General features: G+C 44.4%; 2 long non-coding RNA genes across 2 annotated transcripts; one reads left to right on the top strand and one right to left on the bottom strand.

Moving 5' to 3' along the window:
* The first annotated feature begins 8,584 nt into the window (after positions 1 to 8,584).
* Positions 8,585 to 13,121, top strand: LOC136421843 (uncharacterized). The gene is made up of 3 exons (XR_010753522.1): positions 8,585 to 8,920; positions 9,162 to 9,267; positions 11,523 to 13,121. It is a non-coding gene; the product is annotated as an uncharacterized lncRNA (long non-coding RNA).
* Positions 13,122 to 15,992: 2,871 nt separating this feature from the next.
* On the bottom strand, positions 15,993 to 19,900 carry LOC136421852 (uncharacterized). The gene is made up of 2 exons (XR_010753524.1): positions 19,636 to 19,900; positions 15,993 to 16,335 (listed from the first exon to the last, which is right to left on the bottom strand). It is a non-coding gene; the product is annotated as an uncharacterized lncRNA (long non-coding RNA).
* Between the last annotated feature and the right edge of the window lie 1,034 nt (positions 19,901 to 20,934).

Here is a 20,934-nt window from a genome sequence, read left to right as displayed (position 1 = left end):
GATTGTTTGGGACAATATCGCGAACACGTGGTGGGATGAGGTCTTGTAGGTATTGTGGTACGAAGCCATTCAATATTTTCCAAAAGTGAATCTTTGTCTTCTTATAGCCAATGTGTCCCAACCAACCTCGGCTAGCAGAGACTCGTGTTTAGTGCCTCTCATGGCTCCAGTACAAACCCGTGCCGCAGATATTTGAACAGATTCAAGTAAATCTGAGTCTTTGCCAAGGAGGCTGCATCATACAACGTCTGCATATTCGATAAGTGGGCGAATCATACTTAAATACAAAGTTTCCAAAGTTCCCCGGGGAACAAAATATTGTATCCTTTTCAAAAGGTTTATGCGTTTCATTAATTGCCTTGGTTGTTAGTTCGGAAACGTGATGTGACCAAGACAAATCACGTTTTAGATGTAATCCTAAATGCCTATGACAATCAACTTCCTTCAGTTCAACTCCCTTAAACACTAACGGTGGGTGAAAGACTTTGATCTTTTTCATAGAAAATGTCATTAGTACGGTTTTGAGGGGATTAAAAGTTACCAACCACTGGTCTGACCAGTCACCCACCACTTTAAGATCGTGGTTCAATTATCTATTTGCTGAGACAAGACGGTCCAAAACTATTCCATCAGTGACGTGTCGTCAGCAAAAAGATTGGCTTCAGTTAGCAGATTATCCACCAGGTCATTAATAAAAACTAGACTCCTGTGGGACACCTGCATCAATAGGTAACCAGCTGGAACATGTCCCATTGATGACAACACGCTGCTTTCGACTCGTAAGGTAAGATTCAATCCATTCCAGGAGTGATCCGGATACTCCTAGTTGACGCAACTTGAAAATAAGACCAGCATGCCACACTTTATCAAAAGCTTTGGATATATCCAAGAAAACGGCACGGACTTCAAGACCTTGGTCTACTGCTTTGTGTAACTTGTGAACAAGGTGCGTCAATTAATTAACAGTTGAGTCACCGGGAGTGAAACCGGAATTTCGGTCGGTAAGCAGGTTGTTGCCATGTAAATAGGTAGATAGTGGAACATAAACTATACGTTCAAACACTTTAGAGACAGCGCATAAAAGTGAAATAGGCCTGTAGTTTTTTTGGCCTGCTTATCGCCTTTCTTATGCACAGGGACGACATTTGAAAGTTTCCAAATAGACGGGAAACAGCCATATTTCAATGAAACATTAAACAAGTGTGACAGTGGTTCTGAACTGAAAGCGCAACACTCTTCAATAGTCTATTACTCAGGCCATCAGGCCCAGTAGCCTTATTAACGTTAAGACCTGATATTACTTTGTACACATCTGCGGGACAACAAGTAATTAAATGAATACATGAGTCAGTTCTGAGTACAAAGTTGGGAAAAGAGGCGCCTTCGGTATTTAGATGTGTTTGAGCTGCAAAGTAGTTGTTAAGAATATCGGCTTTAGCCTTGTCTTCCGATGTGACAGTGCCATTTTCAAGTAGAGAGGGTAAAACACGATCGGTTTTACCAAAGAAGATTTCCTTGGAGACAGATCACCATTTTTTGGTGTTCAGAGTTGGATTGGCAAGGTCGAGACAAAGGCTATTCCGATGACTTCTCTTGGCTTGTCTAATCAAATCTGTACCCTGATTACGGACTTGTTTATAGGCACAAAACAAACTTGGGTTATGAGTTCTTTTGTATTTTCTGTACAGCCTCCTCTTTTTCTTTAGCAAGCACCTTATCTCACATGTCATCCAGGGCTTGTCTCTAGGACGAATGGTGACTACTTTACTAGGAATGACCAGCTTTATGACATTGGTGAGAGTTGTCATGAAAGCCTCAGCTGAGGCATTCACGTCTGGAATGTGTTCCGATATCACGGAATTCCAGTCTACATCAAAAATCTTCGAGTTAACTTCTTCATAGTCAACATTCGTAAAGTCAAAAACAGTTCGTTTATAGGCTTTGACTCTGGGAATCTTGACAGACGATATTCCATAAGTAAGAGAATGATCACAGTTAGCCAGGGGAGGGTAAGTACCGTTGTCCGTGAAAAGACCAGGTGAATCAGTGATAATGAGATCAAGCACGGATGATGACGTATAGGTACTGCGAGTGGGTTCCGATATCAACTGGGTAAAGTTGTTATCAGACACGAACCTGCTTATCATACCAGCTGCATTATCTGAGCTGCCGTTGAAATCACCGAGTAAGACAATTTCACTTTGTTCGGTAGGTCCACTGGCCACCACGGTATCTACAGACCGTTGCAGTAAGTCTGGTTTCTGGTCTGTCTGGTTTCTGGTCTGTCTGAGCCTCTGTCTGACTGTCTGGCTCTCAGTCTGTCTGGCTCCCTGTCTGGCTAAATATCTGTCTGTCTGGATTCTGGTCTGTCTGACCCTCTGTCTAACTGTCTGGCTCTCAGTCTGTCTGGCTCCCTGTCTGGCTAGATATCTGTCTGTCTGGTTTCTGGTCTATCTGACTGTCTGGCCCTCAGTCTGTTTGGCTCCCTGTCTTGCTTAATATCTGTCTGTCTGGTTTCTGGTCTGTCTGACCCTCCGTCTGCCTGTCTGGCTCTCAGTCTGTCAGGCTCCCTGTCTGGCTAGATATCTGTCTGTCTGGTTTCTGGTCTGTCTGACCCTCTGTCTGACTGTCTGGCCCTCAGTCTGTCTGGCTCCCTGTCTGGCTAGATATCTGTCTGTCTGGATTCTGGTCTGTCTGACCCTCTGTCTGACTGTCTGGCCCTCAGTCTGTCTGGTTTCTGGTCTGTCTGACCCTCTGTCTGACTGTCTGGCCCTCAGTCTGTCTGGCTCCCTGTCTGGCTAGATTTCTGTCTGTCTGGATTCTGGTCTGTCTGACCCTCTGTCTAACTGTCTGGCCCTCAGTCTTTCTGGTTTCCGGTCTGTCTGACCCTCTGTCTGACTGTCTTGCTCTCAGTCTGTCTGGCTCCCTGTCTGATTAGATATCTGTCTGTCTGGTTTCTGGTCTGTCTGACCCTCTGTCGCGCTCTCAGTCTGTCTGGCCCTCAGTCTGTCTGGCTCCCTGTCTGTCTGGCTAGATATCTGTCTGTATGGTTTCTGGTCTGTCTGAGCCTCTGTCTGACTGTCTGGCTCTCAGTCTGTCTGGCTCCCTGTCTGGCTAGATATCTGTCTGTCTGGTTTCTGGTCTGTCTGACCCTCTGTCTGGCTCCCTGTCTGGCTCTCAGTCTGTCTGGCTCCCTGTCTGGCTAGATATCTGTCCGTCTGGTTTCTGGTCTGTCTGACCCTCTGTCTGATTGTCTGGCCCTCAGTCTGTCTGGCTCCCTGTCTCGCTAGATATTTGTCTGTCTGGTTTCTGGTCTGTCTGATCCTCTGACTGTCTGTCTGGCTCTCAGTCTGTCTGGCTCCCTCTCTGGGTAGATATCTGTCTGTCTGGTTTCTAGTCTGTCTGACCCTCTGTCTGACTGTCTTGCTCTCAGTCTGTTTGGCTCCCTGTCTGGCTAGATATCTGTCCGTCTGGTTTCTGGTCTATCTGACCCTCTGTCTGACTGTCTGGCCTTCAGTCTGTCTGGCTCCCTGTCTGGCTTGATATCTGTCTGTCTGGTTCCTGGTCTGTCTGACCCTCTGTCTGACTGTCTGGCCCTCAATCTGTCTGGCTCCCTGTCTGGCTATATATCTGTCTGTCTGGTTTCTGGTCTGTCTGATCCTCTGTCTGTCTGTCTGGATTTCAGTCTGTCTGCCTCCCTGTCTGGCTAGATATCTGTCTGTCTGGTTTCTAGTCTGTCTGACCCTCTGTTTGACTGTCTGGCTCTCAGTCTGTCTGGCTCCCTGTCTGGCTAGATATCTCTCTGTCTGGTTTCTGGTCTGTCTGACCCTCTGTCTGACTGTCTGGCTCTCAGTCTGTCTGGCTCCAAGTCTGGCTAGATATCTGTCTGTCTGGTTTCTGGTCTGTCTGACCCTCTGTCTGGCTCCCTGTCTGGCTCTCAGTCTGTCTGGCTCCCTGTCTGGCTAGATATCTGTCCGTCTGGTTTCTGGTCTGTCTGACCCTCTGTCTGATTGTCTGGCTCTCAGTCTGTCTGGCTCCCTGTCTGGCTAGATATCTGTCTGTCTGGTTTCTGGCCTGTCTGACCCTCTGTCTGACTGTCTGGCCCTCAATCTGTCTGGCTCCCTGTCTGGCTAGATATCTGTCTGTCTGGTTTCTGGTCTGTCTGATCCTCTGTCTGTCTGTCTGGATTTCAGTCTGTCTGGCTCCCTCTCTGGCTAGATATCTGTCTGTCTGGCTTCTAGTCTGTCTGACCCTCTGTTTGACTGTCTGGCTCTCAGTCTGTCTGGCTCCCTGTCTGGCTAGATATCTGTCTGTCTGGTTTCTGGTCTGTCTGACCCTCTGTCTGACTGTCTGGCTCTCAGTCTGTCTGGCTCCCTGTCTTGCTAGATATCTGTCCGTCTGGTTTCTGGACTGTCTGATCCTCTGTCTGGTTCCCTGTCTGGCTGTCAGTCTGTCTGGCTCCCTGTCTGGCTAGATATCAGTCTGTCTGGTTTCTGGTCTGTCTGACCCTCTGTCTGAGTGTCTGGCTCTCAGTCTGTCTGGCTCCCTGTCTAACTAGATATCTGACTGTCTGGTTTCTTGTCTATATGACTGTCTGGCCCTCAGTCTGTCTGGCTTCCTGTCTGGCTTGATATCTGTCCGTCTGGTTTCTGGTCTGTCTGACCCTCTGTCTGACTGTCTGGCTCTCAGTCTGTCTGGCTCCCTGTCTGGCTAGATATCTGTCTGTCTGGTTTCTGGTCTGTCTGACCCTCTGTCTGTCTGACTGTCAGGCCCTCAGTCTTTCTGGCTCCCTGTCTGGCTAGATATCTGTCTGTCTGGATTCTGGTCTGTCTGACCCTCTGTCTGACTGTCTGGCCTTCAGTCTGTCTGGTTTCTGGTCTGTCTGACCCTATGTCTGACTGTCTGGCTCTCAGTCTGTCTGGCTCCCTGTCTGGCTAGATATCTGTCTGTCTAGTTTCTGGTCTGTCTGACCCTCTGTCTGACTGTCTGGCCTTCAGCCTGTCTGGCTCCCTGTCTGGCTAGATATCTGTCTGTATGGTTTCTGGTCTGCCTGACCCTCTGTCTGACTGTCTGGCTCTCTGTCTGGCTCCCTGTCTGGCTAGATATCTGTCTGTATGGTTTCTGGTCTATCTGACTGTCTGGCCCTCAGTCTGTCTGGCTCCTTGTCTGGCTTGATATCTGTTCGTCTGGTTTCTGGTCTGTCTGACCCTCCGTCTGACTGTCTGGCTCTCAGTCTGTCTGGCTCCCTGTTTGGCTAGATATCTGTCTGTCTGGTTTCTGGTCTGTCTGACCCTCTGTCTGACTGTTTGGCCTTCAGTCTGTCTGGCTCCCTGTCTGGCTAGATATCTGTCTTTCTGGTTTCTGGTCTGCCTGACCGTTTGTCGCGGTCTCAGTCTGTCTGGCCCTCAGTCTGTCTTGCTCCCTGTCTGTCTGGCTAGATATCTGTCTGTCTGGTTTCTGGTCTGTCTGACTGTCTGTCTGACTGTCTGGCTCTCAGTCTGTCTGGCTCCCTGTCGGGCTAGATATCTGTCTGTCTGGTTTCTGGTCTGTCTGACCCTCTGTCTGACTGTCTGGCTCTCTGCCTGGCTCCCTGTCTGGCTAGATGTCTGTCTGTATGGTTTCTGGTCTATCTGATTGTCTGGCTCTCAGTCTGTCTGGCTCCCTGTTTGGCTTGATATCTGTCCGTCTGGTTTCTGGTCTGTCTGACCCTCTGTCTGAATGTCTGGCTCTCAGTCTGTCTGGCTCCCAGTCTGGCTAGATATTTGTCCGTCTGGTTTCTGGTCTGTCTGACCCTCTGTCTGACTGTCTGGCCCTCAATCTGCCTGGCTCCCTGTCTGGCTATATATCTGTCTGTCTGGTTTCTGGTCTGTCTGATCCTCTGTCTGTCTGTCTGGATTTCAGTCTGTCTGGCTCCCTGTCTGGCTAGATATCTGTCTGTCTGGTTTCTAGTCTGTCTGACCCTCTGTTTGACTGTCTGGCTCTCAGTCTGTCTGGCTCCCTGTCTGGCTAGATATCTGTCTGTCTGGTTTCTGGTCTGTCTGACCCTCTGTATGACTGTCTGGCTCTCAGTCTGTCTGGCTCCCTGTCTGGCTAGATATCTGTCTGTCTGGTTTCTCGTCTGTCTGACCCTCTGTCTGGCTCCCTGTCTGGCTCTCAGTCTGTCTGGCTCCCTGTCTGGCTAGATATCTGTCCGTCTGGTTTCTGGTCTGTCGGACCCTCTGTCTGATTGTCTGGCTCTCAGTCTGTCTGGCTCCCTGTCTGGCTAGATATCTGTTTGTCTGGTTTCTGGTCTGTCTGACTCTCTGTTTGATTTTCTGGCTCTCAGTTTGTCTGGCTCCCTGTCTGGCCCTCAGTCTGTCTGGTTTCTGGTCTGTCTGACCCTCTGTCTGACTGTCTGGCCTTCAGCCTGTCTGGCTCCCTGTCTGGCTAGATATCTGTCTGTCTGGTTTCTGGTCTGTCTGACCCTCTGTCTGACTGTCTGGCTCTCTGTCTGGCTCCCTGTCTGGCTAGATATCTGTCTGTATGGTTTCTGGTCTATCTGACTGTCTGGCCCTCAGTCTGTCTGGCTCCTTGTCTGGCTTGATATCTGTTCGTCTGGTTTCTGGTCTGTCTGACCCTCCGTCTGACTGTCTGGCTCTCAGTCTGTCTGGCTCCCTGTTTGGCTAGATATCTGTCTGTCTGGTTTCTGGTCTGTCTGACCCTCTGTCTGACTGTTTGGCCTTCAGTCTGTCTGGCTCCCTGTCTGGCTAGATATCTGTCTGTCTGGTTTCTGGTCTGCCTGACCCTCTGTCGCGGTCTCAGTCTGTCTGGCCCTTAGTCTGTCTGGCTCCCTGTCTGTCTGGCTAGATATATGTCTGTATGGTTTCTGGATTGTCTGACTGTCTGTCTGACTGTCTGGCTCTCAGTCTGTCTGGCTCCCTGTCTGGCTAGATATCTGTCTGTCTGGTTTCTGGTCTGTCTGACACTCTGTCTGACTGTCTGGCTCTCAGTCTGTCTGGCTCCAAGTCTGGCTAGATATCTGTATGTATGGTTTCTGGTCTATCTGACTGTCTGGCCCTCAGTCTGTCTGGCTCCCTGTTTGGCTTGATATCTGTCCGTCTGGTTTCTGGTCTGTCTGACCCTCTGTCTGAATGTCTGGCTCTCAGTCTGTCTGGCTCCCAGTCTGGCTAGATATTTGTCCGTCTGGTTTCTGGTCTGTCTGACCCTCTGTCTGACTGTCTGGCCCTCAATCTGCCTGGCTCACTGTCTGGCTATATATCTGTCTGTCTGGTTTCTAGTCTGTCTGACCCTCTGTTTGACTGTCTGGCTCTCAGTCTGTCTGGCTCCCTGTCTGGCTAGATATCTGTCTGTCTGGTTTCTGGTCTGTCTGACCCTCTGTCTGACTGTCTGGCTCTCAGTCTGTCTGGCTCCAAGTCTGGCTAGATATCTGTCTGTCTGGTTTCTGGTCTGTCTGACCCTCTGTCTGGCTCCCTGTCTGGCTCTCAGTCTGTCTGGCTCCCTGTCTGGCTAGATATCTGTCCGTCTGGTTTTTGGTCTGTCTTACCCTCTGTCTGACTGTCTGGCTCTCAGTCTGTCTGGCTCCCTGTCTGGCTAGATATCTGTCGGTCTGGTTTCTGGTCTGTCTGACTCTCTGTTTGATTTTCTGGCTCTCAGTTTGTCTGGCTCCCTGTCTGGCTAGATATCTGTCTGTATGGTTTCTGGTCTGTCTGACCCTCTGTCTGACTGTCTGGCTCTCAATCTGTCTGGCTCCCTGTCTGGCTAGATATCTGTCTGTCTGGTTTCTGGTCTGTCTGACTCTCTGTCTGGCTCCCTGTCTGGCTCTCAGTCTGTCTGGCTCCCTGTCTGGTTATTTATCTGTCTGTTTGGTTTCTGGTCTGTCTGACCCTCTGTCTGTCTGACTGTCTGGCCCTCAGTCTGTCTGGCTCCCTGTCAGGCTAGATATCTGTCCGTCTGGTTTCTGGTCTGTCTGACCCTCTGTCTGGTTCCCTGTCTGGCCCTCAGTCTGTCTGGCTCCCTGTCTGGCTAGATATCTGTCTGTCTGGATTCTAGTCTGTCTGACCCTCTGTCTGGCCCTCAGTCTGTCTGGTTTCTGGTCTGTCTGACCCTCTGTCTGACTGTCTGGCTCTCAGTCTGTCTGGCTCACTGTCTGGCTAGATATCTGTCTGTCTGGTTTCTGGTCTGCCTGACCCTCTGTCGCGCTCTCAGTCTGTCTGGCCCTCAGTCTTTCTGGCTCCCTGTCTGTCTGGCTAGATATCTGTCTGTCTGGAATCTGGTCTGTCTGACCCTCTGTCTGATTGTCTAGCCCTCAGTCTGTCTGGTTTCTGGTCTGTCTGACCCTCTGTCTGACTGTCTGGCTCTCAGTCTGTCTGGCTCCAGGACCTGTCTGGCTAGATATCTGTCTGTATGGTTTTTGGTCTGTCTGACCCTTTGTCTGACTGTCTGACTCTCTGTCTGGCTCCCTGTCTGGCTAGATATCTGTCTGTATGGTTTTTGGTCTGTCTGACCCTCTGTCTGACTGTCTGACTCTTTGTCTGGCTCCCTGTCCACCCGGTACATATCCAATTCTCGATAGTAATGGTGTTATAGGCAAAGCAATAAGTGCATAGCTATGGTACCAGAGTACGTCCTCCCGTCCTCTGAAGGACATTGATTCACGATAACTATGGGGCATAAAGATATTGGCTCCGGCCCGCAGGCTGTGGCTCCGGCCTGCGCATAGGCTGATGGGATAGCCGTGACCTGCACCGAACCTTTCAAAATGGCGGCTTGAAGAATACACACAGCTGCACAGTTCTGTGCACACGAATTTCGTGTCAAAATTTTAAAGATGCTGTACTTTTTGGAGTGCTGACGACCTACTAATCTACCAGAGCGGTGGGTGCAGACTACTTTGGACAAGGTATCAACAGTTTTGTAGCAGGTAAGCATGCCAAAACGTCATAACTTGTACGTCGATGGTCTTCGGGGAGGGGGGCTGTAACAGTGACACCTATTAAACTCAGTTACTGAGATATAATCTCATCTACAATCAGAAAAGTAACGTCAGTACGAAGTATATTTGGACTATGACGTACTTGTTTAACCACAATATTTCCCGTAAGATAATTTGAAATCGAGAAAATAGCCTGAGTGTCATCTTATTATTTTATCAATTATTTCAGATACAGACAAGGAGAGAAGCGGAAAAGAAACTACCATGCCCACTGGTAGCACCAAACCAGGCACAGCCTCATTACTCGAAAGGGTACCTACTGGCTGAACTTCAAGGTGAATATTCAAGGTTAATATTTCCAGGGCTGATATGAGAACCTGGCGCATTCTATACTGAAATGTGTGTTTTCTTGGGTTAGGCCACAGCAAGTAAATTTTATGGATGACATCCTCCGCAGCCTCAAAAATTAATGAGATAGGGCGAAAAAAAAACAAGACGGGCCAAAAAAACAAGATTCCTATATTTTCACATTTTGAGATCATAAGTCTTGTTAAACAAGAATTGAGGCGACGAAATATGATATCATGACCAACAGCTATATTCCTGTATTCAACCAAATAGATGTGTATACATCTCAATAGACTAACTACAACAAATGCAGAAAAGAGCTTGTTGTACCTTCATCTGAAGCAACTACACTGGGAATTCGTATGCGATGAAACACCTTGTGTATACAGCTCAATTAACTAGACCCCCCCCCATTATTTACATAATGTCCTTGCTAGAACAAACGCATAAAATAGCTTGTTATTATACCATCATGGGCAGGAACTACACTGGGTATTCATATGCAATGAAACACTTTAGACTGTCAACATTAAACTGTTCTTAAAGATGTGTATACAGCTCAACTACATGTAACTAGAACAAACGCAGAAAACAGCTTGTCATACCATCATGGGCAGGAACTACACTGGGTATTCATATGCAATGAAACACCTTAGACTGTCAACCTTTACGACATATCTGCCAATTTTTGGCATGTTGACCACCGTCGGAGGACGATGAAATTTCTTGTTTTTTATTTCGAAATCAGGCGAAAATTAATGAGCGCGCTGATGTCATCCATAAAAATTACTTGCTGTGGCCTTAGATTAATAAAATACAACATATAGTGTATTCTGGTCTACATCACCCTCAGTCCCAGCCCTCCCCCTGTTTGTAAACCGGGTTACATTTAGCTAGCACATCAGATTAAAAATATACTAGATGCACATTCACAAGATACTTTCACGTAGAAAAATCTGTGTCGTTCTAAACTTAGTTTCCGAGTAGAGCTACGCGCTGTCGAACTCACTTGTGCTAGTGGGCAGCGATTACCAAGTCTGTTTGCCTGACCAAGCCAACTGCGCCGTAGTCCACTCAGAAATGTTGCGGTCTCAATCAGTCAATGATTGCTTAGAAATATATAGATTAAAATCATTGTTTATCAAATGTAACAGCACATCTTAATTGGTGATTTCTGGGCGTTTCCTAACATCAAAGAGGTTTGATAGATAAAGCACTCAGAAGGAAGGCGTGCTTGTCAAATATACACTTTAATGGAGCGGTGAACTTGGTTTATTGGAATGTTAGGCCACAAATCGGACCGGAAGTGTATGCTGTCTCATTTTTATATTGTCACAGTCAGAAATCGGAAAATGCTTACAAAAAGATTACTATAGCCTAGTATAGGCTAGTAAATATTAAATGAGCCAGCAATAATTGTGACATTCTTGGGACTACAGTGGGCAAAGTGGGCTTGGTCAGGCGGGCGGACTTAAGGATTGCCGCCGCCGGCTCGCACAGTTGGGTTCGGTGGTGCGCAGCTCAGTACATTAGCCTGCTCGGAAAGTATGTATAGGATACTCTGATGCGGATTTTATCCGACATAAAGGTAGGTATATTCAGTGTATTTGGGCAATGTATTTTAGCAATTGTAGCAAGTCAGATTTCAGAAGGGGGCAACAACTGGGGGAGGGGGAAATCGACCTGGGGGGAAACGTCTTTAACAAAGGAATGTTTGAAATATGTTGCAGGCAACCAGTAGCCAACCTTACAGACCAGCAGCCAACCATAGCGGACCTAATTCCCCACTTAGGAGTGAGGTTGGATGTGGTTGGCTGTTGGTCTGCCAGGATCTCAACCCAACATACCAGGTACCAGGTTCCCCGCTTCCATAGACTATGCAGAGGCACGTCAGCTGCATTGAGAAGTGTACACAGGCTTAGCCTTAGCACTTACCGGTATGTCTTGTTCAATTGATTTTATCAATTGCTTTGATCAATTGATTTTATCAGTTGACTAGAAAGTGCATGTACTTGATGCTACAATGGTCCCCGGCCCTCAGGCATGAGGATGGGACTAGGTACGGTAAGATACTAGAAACTAAATGTATTTTTGCTATAATGGTAAGATTCAGCTTAGCCCTCAACACGCCTACATCATGTTCTACTTGATCTTAGGACTGACAACATGGTTCATGTACATGCAGTTGTGTTTTTGTCATGTGATCTTACAATATCCAAACTATTTAAAAAATTTTCTCCAGGGTCATGAAGGCCGGTCCCGCGGAGCCTTCCAAGAAAGGCTATAGAAGCCTGGAACATGAAGCTAGGTGCAGGGGAAGACAAGCAGATGTTGGACAGGGGGGATGAGGGAAGTGATCAACCACCTGCTTCAACAACACTCCTGCATACAGCTTGCTATCTGGGCAAGTGCGAAGAGAGGAGAAGTGGGCTGCTGGTCAATCGTCTCCTCCAACTGGAAGCATGGCAGTTTGGCCAGTACATAGATGGAATACCTGACATTCCAAGAATGTATCTGTCATCTTTAGGCATGCCAATGGCCCAACCAGTTTGTAGACATTCAGGAGGAACTATCGTCTGATGGTGATGACAGTATATAGCTGTATTGGATATACATGTATGTGTATAATGCCAGTCCCACAATGAAGACATTTCATTGTATAGTTTGTACATGTAAGTATACTAATGTGTTTTGCTAATAACACCCTAGTACCCATTTCTTTGTTGAAGTTACATTGAAATGAGAAGTAAGAGATTGTCATCATAGAGGAAGGACTGTCCATCAGTCTGTGCCAAATACATCATCATTTAGGCATGTGTTCCTGTTAGTTATACACCAGCAATGTTAAACATGGATGGAATGGATATTGTTAGATGAATAGACATTGGAGGACAAACTGTGTACATGTACTCTTCAATTAAGGACACATTTTCTTACCCTGTATTTTATCATATTTTGACTAGGAACAACAGCATACTTCCATGGTTGAGTTTCATATCCTTGTACACCAGCTATTCGGTTAAGCTGAACAGTACTGCAAGTCCAAACATGCTATTTAGCTGCTATATGTTTTGTTTTATGTTATCAGCTAGCAGGGTCCACTTTGCGATTGGAACATTATGGTGGCAAGTACTCGCATTTCTTTTTTTCAGGCCCAATTTTGTGTGACCTTTCCATCAAATCATTATACTGCTCGGCACCTTTTCTTGGCACCTTTGCACCCTTTCCAAGAACCGGAATGTGGAGTTAGTGTTAAGCAATACATTGTTCGAGGAGGAAAATTCAATTGATGAGGAAAATTACGAAATAGATTAGAAAATGTGTCATTCAACTTTTGCCAATTTTATTTTCAAGGCAGGAAAGATAATGAGGGTGCTGATCTTTTACAATAAACTGTATGTTGCATTTTAGTACTCTTACAAAGCAGCTTGTCTTCTCTAATGTGTGTTCAAGAAGTGAATCATATATTTTGAAAATGTGCAATTTGTAAGTATTTTTCATTTAGCCTAAGTCAGGAAGTACTTACATGTAGTATTACATTAGGCCATGTTGCTTTGATTATACAGATTACATCCTCTGGGATACCCAAAACCGATGTGAACATGCGAATATGAACACAATATGAATGGTGGCTTGTAAAAATGTTATCTTCAATACATGAATATCAAAGCTGAACAATTCCTTTTCAATCTATTGTAAGTTGTCTTTCGTGTACATTGTACTTAAAGCCAGGATATAGTACAAAACCTGTTAATGTTGAAATTAGCCCGGAATGAACTTGAAATGAACTGTCTTCACCTACATGCTGTACAAAATAAAATGTATATACCTAGCCTCACAATTGGGATCTGTATTTTCAGTGATACATGCACAAGCTTATGGATCATTTTAAAACCTGAGACGCCATTTAATGTGCACCACTTCGTATAAAAGTTGTACCTTTACGTGTACATGTGTGTGCGGATAGTTGTTGTGATGATGAAGAAACAAGCCACTGATCAAAGGAGTGGTTGTATTTTATCAAACAATCGTTAACTAAAGTTCCATGATCTAATACCCTCACCAAGTAATGTTATCCCTTAAATAATACGCTGATAATACGGTACAAGATTTACTCCCTGTCTCAAGAGCTATCTGCCTCTAAAATCACGGCCATAGCATGTCCACGGCACGAGATATCAAACAAGATATGAAAGTGTCGTTGCAGTACTCCAGAAACCCACTAGGACGCCTATTATCAAACCTTCGTTTTCCAGATACTAGTATCTTCTGGAGTGACTTGGCAATCAAAAAGAATTAAGCAGCACCGAAAACATGACTTTCTTGACATTTCTTTAATACGGTGTATATGTTTCTTTACATCCGTATTCCATATTCAAATCAACACAAGTAAATATATATTTAGGACTGGGATAACATGCAATGCTGGGTAGCTGTAAACAACTTCAATTTCCCTGCAAAGAAAAGGGTCATAAAACGATTCTAGATCTGTCGTTATCGATCAGGAACTCCGTACAACTCATATTTGACAAATAAACGCAGGTTAGACATACTTCCAACCGGGATAGCCTACGATATAGTGGGTACAAGAAACTGACTTTAGTTTTCCTGTAGATAAAACGCACTATACACGGTACTCCGCACTGCAGTATGCTGAATCGTTTAGAGTCATAGATCGTATATAAATCAACGCAGGGTCAAAATATTTCAATCCGGGATAGTCAACAATACTGGGTACCTGAAAATAACTTCAGTTTTCCTGTAGATAAAACGATTCTTTTGCAATCGATCGCGAACATGTTTTTTTCTCAGTCGCACATTACAGTTACCGCGGGGTCGCACGCACTACACACTTTTCGGTACTCCGTACGGCAGTATGTTGAAGCGTTTAGAGTCATAGATCGTATATAAATCAACGCAGGGTCAAAATATTTCAATCCGGGATAGTCAACAATACTACGTACCTGAAAATAACTTCAGTTTTCCTGTAGATAAAACGATTCTTTTGTAATCGATCGCGAACCTGTTTTTTTTTCAGTCGCACATAACAGTTATATAATTACCGCGGGGTCGCACGCACTATATACACTTTTCGGTACTCCGTACGGCAGTATGCTGAATCGTTTAGAGTCATAGATCGTATATAAATCAACGCAGGGTCAAAATATTTCAATCCGGGATAGTCAACAATACTACGTACCTGAAAATAACTTCAGTTTTCCTGTAGATAAAACGATTCTTTTGTAATCGATCGCGAACCTGTTTTTTTTTTCAGTCGCACATAACAGTTATATAATTACCGCGGGGTCGCACGCACTATATACACTTTTCGGTACTCCGTACGGCAGTATGCTGAATCGTTTAGAGTCATAGATCGTATATAAATCAACGCAGGGTCAAAATATTTCAAACCGGGATATTCAATAATACTGGGTACCTGAAAATAACCTCAGTTTTCCTGTAGATAAAACGATTCTTTTGCAATCGATCGCGAACATGTTTTTTTCCCAGCCGTTCTCGAGCTCGGCGGCGGGCACTATTTATCTGTACGGTGGACAAGGCACTTCGTGTCGTGATGGCTTATTGCTGTTGTGTAACCATGGCCTTTTTTAATTGTTTTGAGTTGGGAAAAATGTGGCCATGAATTGTAGCATACTGGAATCAATCAGCCAGGCTTACAATATGATTTCCATCGTAATGGGGACTTGACTAAAATCCCGGTTATTGGATCTTATTGATGTTACTGGAAGAATGCAAGGAGGATCACAACAGGTGGAACCCAAGTCAGGTATCGACACTCCTGGTCCAGTTGATACAACCACGAGAGGTGAAGCCATGCCCGGCGTCGTCAGCCCCATACATTCTGAGGAGAATGACTGTGTCTCCGTTGGCCGAGCAAATACATGTAGCTAGACAGAGCTCAACAGGATGATGCCTTTTCTTTCATAAGCTATTGAAATATTTCATTCCAGGTTGTTAACACTCTTTGATAGAGGTATTACCTTCTATTCCAAGACTTTTGCTTTAATGCAACGTTTATAGTGGAGCGCATACATTTTTCCTGTTTCGTCCAATTTTTTAGGGTTAGTAGTGCTTATAAGTAAAAAAAAAAATTAGACCGACTTATTATCATTATGAAGCCAAATGATGTTGACCAATTGGGAAGGGTGCATTTTGCCATAACGATTAGCCATCAGTGTTGCTCCATTATGATTCCTTTTTGTCTGCTGGTTGTACATGTACAATATGGTGGGGGGAGGAGTGAAGTTAAAAAGTAAGATTGATAAATGATGTCCTTGTTTATAGAATTTACCTTCTCTTATTTTGATTGAATCTGCTTTTCACCATATTGTGAAAGAAACAAATGTGAATATACTGAAAGTGGACCTGTAAATTTTAACTTGACCTATGAGTATGTATGACTTGACAAATGGTTCAAGTTGTGTAAGATTACAAGATTTATACATGTATGTTACGCAGGGCTTCGCTCACTCTGTGGTTTAGGCATTGGTTACAGGAACCAACCATATCATGCCCAACACAAGGCTATATTATCACAATATCCATTGTCAATAAACACTATCTATTATCCAGAATATGATCTTTGCATTCTTATCCATAGTGGACCTGTCTTTGAGTCAAATGTGAAATGACATGTACCCTTCTATGCACATAATTATCAGTCAGGAAAAGACAGAATCACAACTAGGACTGAAATGTCAGAAACGTCAGTAACTTTATTGAAACATTTCTTTATCTATTTAATAACTGATGTTGAAAACATCACTTACAAGGCTACAAACAAATAGCAGTAGTACTTTGGGAAATATATATATAATGTGATAATATATAACATACAGGTCACCGGACTGACCAAAAATACTCCACATGACTTTTACACTTTTTCACCAAATGTATAAACTGTTTTCTCAAAGCTGGTTTTAAGTAGCTTGCCAGGACCATCATCATGTTAGCATGACAGGGAAGGGGTGGTTCAGTTGGGCCTGCTGTCTTCATGCACATCAATGGTTCAGCCATGTGTTGACTTCTGGGACCTGTGACAGGAAAAAGGAAGAATTTAATTCAAATCATGTCCTACATGTAGATTCAACCATATGTATGCAGTATTTTACTTGTTACAGCGAGTTACAATGTAAGGAGAATGTCGACCACTGTGGATACTCCTACCCATGATTATAAATTGATAGTTCAAAATGTGACCCTCAACATGTGTAAATTATCAAGGACAACGGTTTCACATATGTACATTCAAACTTTCTTCCATGACTTGTCAATTGATACTGGTAAGCTGGGATTTTAGACAATGTAAAACCGAATATTATATAGAGAAATATCTTGAACTTTGTGACTTTGAGCAGCGCTCCGCTACCCGGTATAAGATTAGAATTACATGTAGTTCTTCTTCCACTTCTAAAAACTGACAAAACTAGCACCATGTACATTTTAGAATGTAGCATAACAATCATATAGGTCATCATTTAGAAATCCCTTTCTAACATTTCATAGTTGGCAACTTTCCGTACACTGAATGTGGCCTTCCAGAAAAAGGGAGCTACACTGGTAGGTGGCTAGTGGGTTGTGCTACCTCAGCAGGCTACCTTTTCTTGGCTTCAACCCTATGTATGGAAGTTTGAACTTTTACACCCAGCATTTCCTTGAGGAAAAAATGGGTCAAGATGTAAGGGGAGGGGTACAAGTAGAAAATTAATAAATAAAACTGGAATGAGAAAGCCATTGTATGACACAAATTCAAAACTACCCATAGTCTCACACTAACTAAGTGTGCCTGAATGCATTAGCTTGGAGTTCAGTCTTCTTAGGTTTAGTCCGCTACCCAAGCTCCCCTCCTTGGCGAGGAGCGCAGCTTGGGTATTAGACTAAAGCTAAGAAGACTGGACTCCAGGGTATGAATACATGTGCGTGTATGTAATGTATTTGTGCGTCGATCAGTGTACACCTGTGTTTGAGTGTGTGTGTGTGTGTGTGTGTGTGTGTGTGTGTGTGTGTGTGTGTGTGTATGTACTGTTGTGTCTGTGTGTGTTTGTTTGTACAATGTATAGTGTCATTTGTGTCCTTACTTTTTTGTGCAGAATACACATGCCACTATGCTGTAGCCTGTTGGCCTGACTAGCAGTATATTGTATAGGCACAGGGAAGATAACCGTGTATTCCATGTTTTAAAAATTGGTCCTGTCATTGCCCATCCCCCCTCCCACACACACCTCCATTTCCATCCCCCAAGAAGGGGAAAGACAGGTAACGTTACCCCATTCTATGGTATTCTCCAAGTAGGTTTCCGTCGAGTAGGGTAGGAGTGTCCAGGATTTTTAATGTCTCTCTCCCTTCATATTTGCCATCAAATGAATAGGGGCGGGGCATTCCTTTCAGAATCGGTGTCGCTGCCCCGACCTGCATACCATTAATTGATTGTTTGGCACGGGATTATCCGCATCTGCCACACTAGCTGGGGTAAGTGTCCAGCCAGCCATACTGACCCATGCTACCGTCTCTAGTCTACACTCAAAAGTAAATTCACTGCGCGAACCTTTTTGACACAACAGTGTTTTTTGTTGTTTTTCGTTTACAAACACTTCAATTTTCCCAAAATATGACAAAAGAATGAAAGCAATGTATTTGAAATAAACGTGTTCATGTTTTGAACTGTAAGTAAATATTGTTGCAAAAGTAGCCAAATGTCAGAGCATTATGAGTTTTTTTTTCTCCAGGAACCAGTTAAGTGAACCATCTTGCACCGACTGATACACAAACAAATCAATAGGAAATCAAGTACAAGGATGTATCAAAATCACATGGTCAGCTATGGGGAGAATGAAAGAGCAGAAAACGGACATGCATTTACAAAGTTTATACACACGTTGGACTGTGACGAGACCAGAGACACCCACAGCGGGCAACCAGAAACAATGAACAGTAAATCTAAGCTGTGTCAGACTCCGTGCATGGTTTCAAATCGGCCATAATGCATATGTGTGTGAGAGTCATTATATCTAAAGGCTTGAAGCAGAGTTCTGTTCTGTCGCAGAGGTGAAGGGAGAGAGACGTTAAAAATCCCGGACACTCCTATTGCTACGGTCCTACCCTGCTCACAGCGCTGTGGAGATATCGAGAAGCTGCCGATGGTATACCCACACGATGGTATATACCATCGGCAGCTTCTCGATATCTCCACGGCGCTGTGAGTGACCCCCGCCCACCCAGAGAGCATAGCCTGCTCGGGTGTTGGTTTACGCCCTTGGATTAAACTACGGTGGCTACGGTGGCTGCGAAACTCTATATGGCAGCTAAGAAGACAATCTGACAGAAGCGGGTCAATATAGCAGACTGGGCCTGGTAAAACACACCTAAGCCGACCCGTAGAGACTGGTGACCAGGCTAACCCTGCTCGACAAAGACCTCTGCTTGGAGAGTAACCCCAATCCCCCAGCAAAATATTCAGTACTAGTTGCCTTCCCGCCAGCCCAACCTCACATTTGTTTGTTTGTTTGTTTATTTTGAAACACCTGGGTAGCCTATTCAGTGCCAATGCACTGGTTTTCGATAGGGCCCAGTTTCACATATACATACATGGAAAATAAAAAACAACTTACAGAGAGAAAAGTAGACATACACGTCGGAACATATGGGTACAACTGAAACATTGAGATTATTAACCCATCTTTTCCTCAACAAAATTCTATTACAGGCGAAACCCTCATGAATAGCATTGGGGCCCAGAAAGGGTATCATGTTGAGGTATAGTGTGGCTACACAACAGATATTTTAGAGTTTTGGGGTCTGGCATCCAGGCTATTAACAAAATTATGTCACGAGCATATATATTTATATTACAATCAGGAGAGGGCTGATACTGGTTAGGTATTTCTAGCTCTGCCGTTGTATTCAAAACAAAGCATATGAAGTCGCTATAAGGTCAGTTGTCTTGCACTATATGATTTGCACCAGTCAGGAAAAAAAAACACATCCAGTTTCAGTTTGTGTTTAGGTTATTATACAGTACTCACAGTGCATCGTAAATATCATTCCTACGTTTGTGATGACACACATGCCTCGCATTGTTCACCTTGACACATGCAGTATGGTGAGTATGATATTTGCAGGTGACTGCAGGGTTGAACAACCAACCAAGGGACCTTCTTGAACCGACAAAGAACGTTATAGTCTTGGTTATGGTCCGCCAATGTAAAATAATGTATATAGTATACCATAACAGTTACGTATAACTGTTATGCGATCAAAAGGATTTGTCCTTACCTGCATCGATGCAAGGAGATACAGAGCAATGTTACTTGCAACAAGCAGGTTTTGCGTCTTACCTTTTGGGTTGTTAATTTCCCATTTCCTTTTCCCATTTCCTCCGTATATAGTGGCAATAAAAACGTCCATGGTCGTCCTCGGCATCGCAGCCGCCATTTTGAAAGGTTCACGGCAGGTCACGGCTAAAATCCCATCAGCCTGTGCGCCAGGGGCCTGTGTGCCAGGAGCCAATAAATGCGCTCCCGATAGCTATGGTAAAATCAAGGTCTTCAGAGGACGAGAGGACGTCCTTCAAGACCATAGCTATGCACTTATTGCTTTGCCTATAACACCATTACTACCGAGAATTGGATATGTACCGGGTGTCACCAGGTGGCCCGCATCGTCGACAGATGAAAGCGGCGACGACGATGATGATGATGATTGTTATTGTATTCAATGTACTTGTAATGTTGAGTGGCCCACAACATCAGCTTGTCTGCCTGGCGCTCCACTCTGTATTGTCCTGTTGCAATTTTTAACAAGGTCACATACCAGGGGGCCATAAATCAACCTTGAATTTCGGCTTCACAACACCTGCCCACATACTAAATATCATCGTAATCCATCAAGAGGTTCTTGAGTTATGCTGACTACAGTAGTCCGGAAACACAAACAGACAAACAGACACACCCAAAACTATATCTCTATTTTTCATGGAGATAAAAAAGAATAAAGAACAAAGAGTGCTACGTACCCTCCTACAGCGCCGCTATACTCTAGAATTCTGGGGAGAACCCTGTCATCATGTTATGGGATTTCTCATTTTAAAGATACAGTTTTATGCAAGCCCACATTATGCCGTGTCGTTGTGTAGTATTTTGTATAAAATCATACGAGTATTCTATGTATTTCTCATAGTTAGACATACATGTAAAAACGTTATGTTATCGTCTATGTTCAGGCATGACAGTTTGCTGATGATGTTGAATGTATAAGGAATTAAGACCTGATCTTTAGCATTGAATATTTATCACTGTAGCCTCATTTTATGCAAAGTAGCGGGCAACCTCAAGCCAACCGTACACACTCACACCGTATCTTCAGAAAAGACGCTGTAGCCGCATAGTCCCTGTTTAGAACTTTATTCAAGCCCACATCCTGAGACTAGACTTGCGTGTGGCTTTCTCAATTGTCAAAGGCTCGAATGAGCAAGTACAATAACATAACATAACATGTTTATTGCATGTTCATGCCCTTCCGGGCTAAATGCATTATAAGTAATACAATTGTGCATTGTAATAACAGAAAAAAATGAAGATAACTATTCTATGTTCTATATCTACTTCTAAAGTTTACACGCTACTTCTCTCTTCTTG

This window comes from Branchiostoma lanceolatum, chromosome 1 (assembly GCF_035083965.1).
Source record: "Branchiostoma lanceolatum isolate klBraLanc5 chromosome 1, klBraLanc5.hap2, whole genome shotgun sequence".
In the NCBI taxonomy this organism is placed as follows: Eukaryota; Metazoa; Chordata; class Leptocardii; order Amphioxiformes; family Branchiostomatidae; genus Branchiostoma; species Branchiostoma lanceolatum.
The sequence above is the reverse complement of the archived record's forward strand: the minus strand, read 5'-3'. Positions and strand labels throughout refer to the sequence as shown.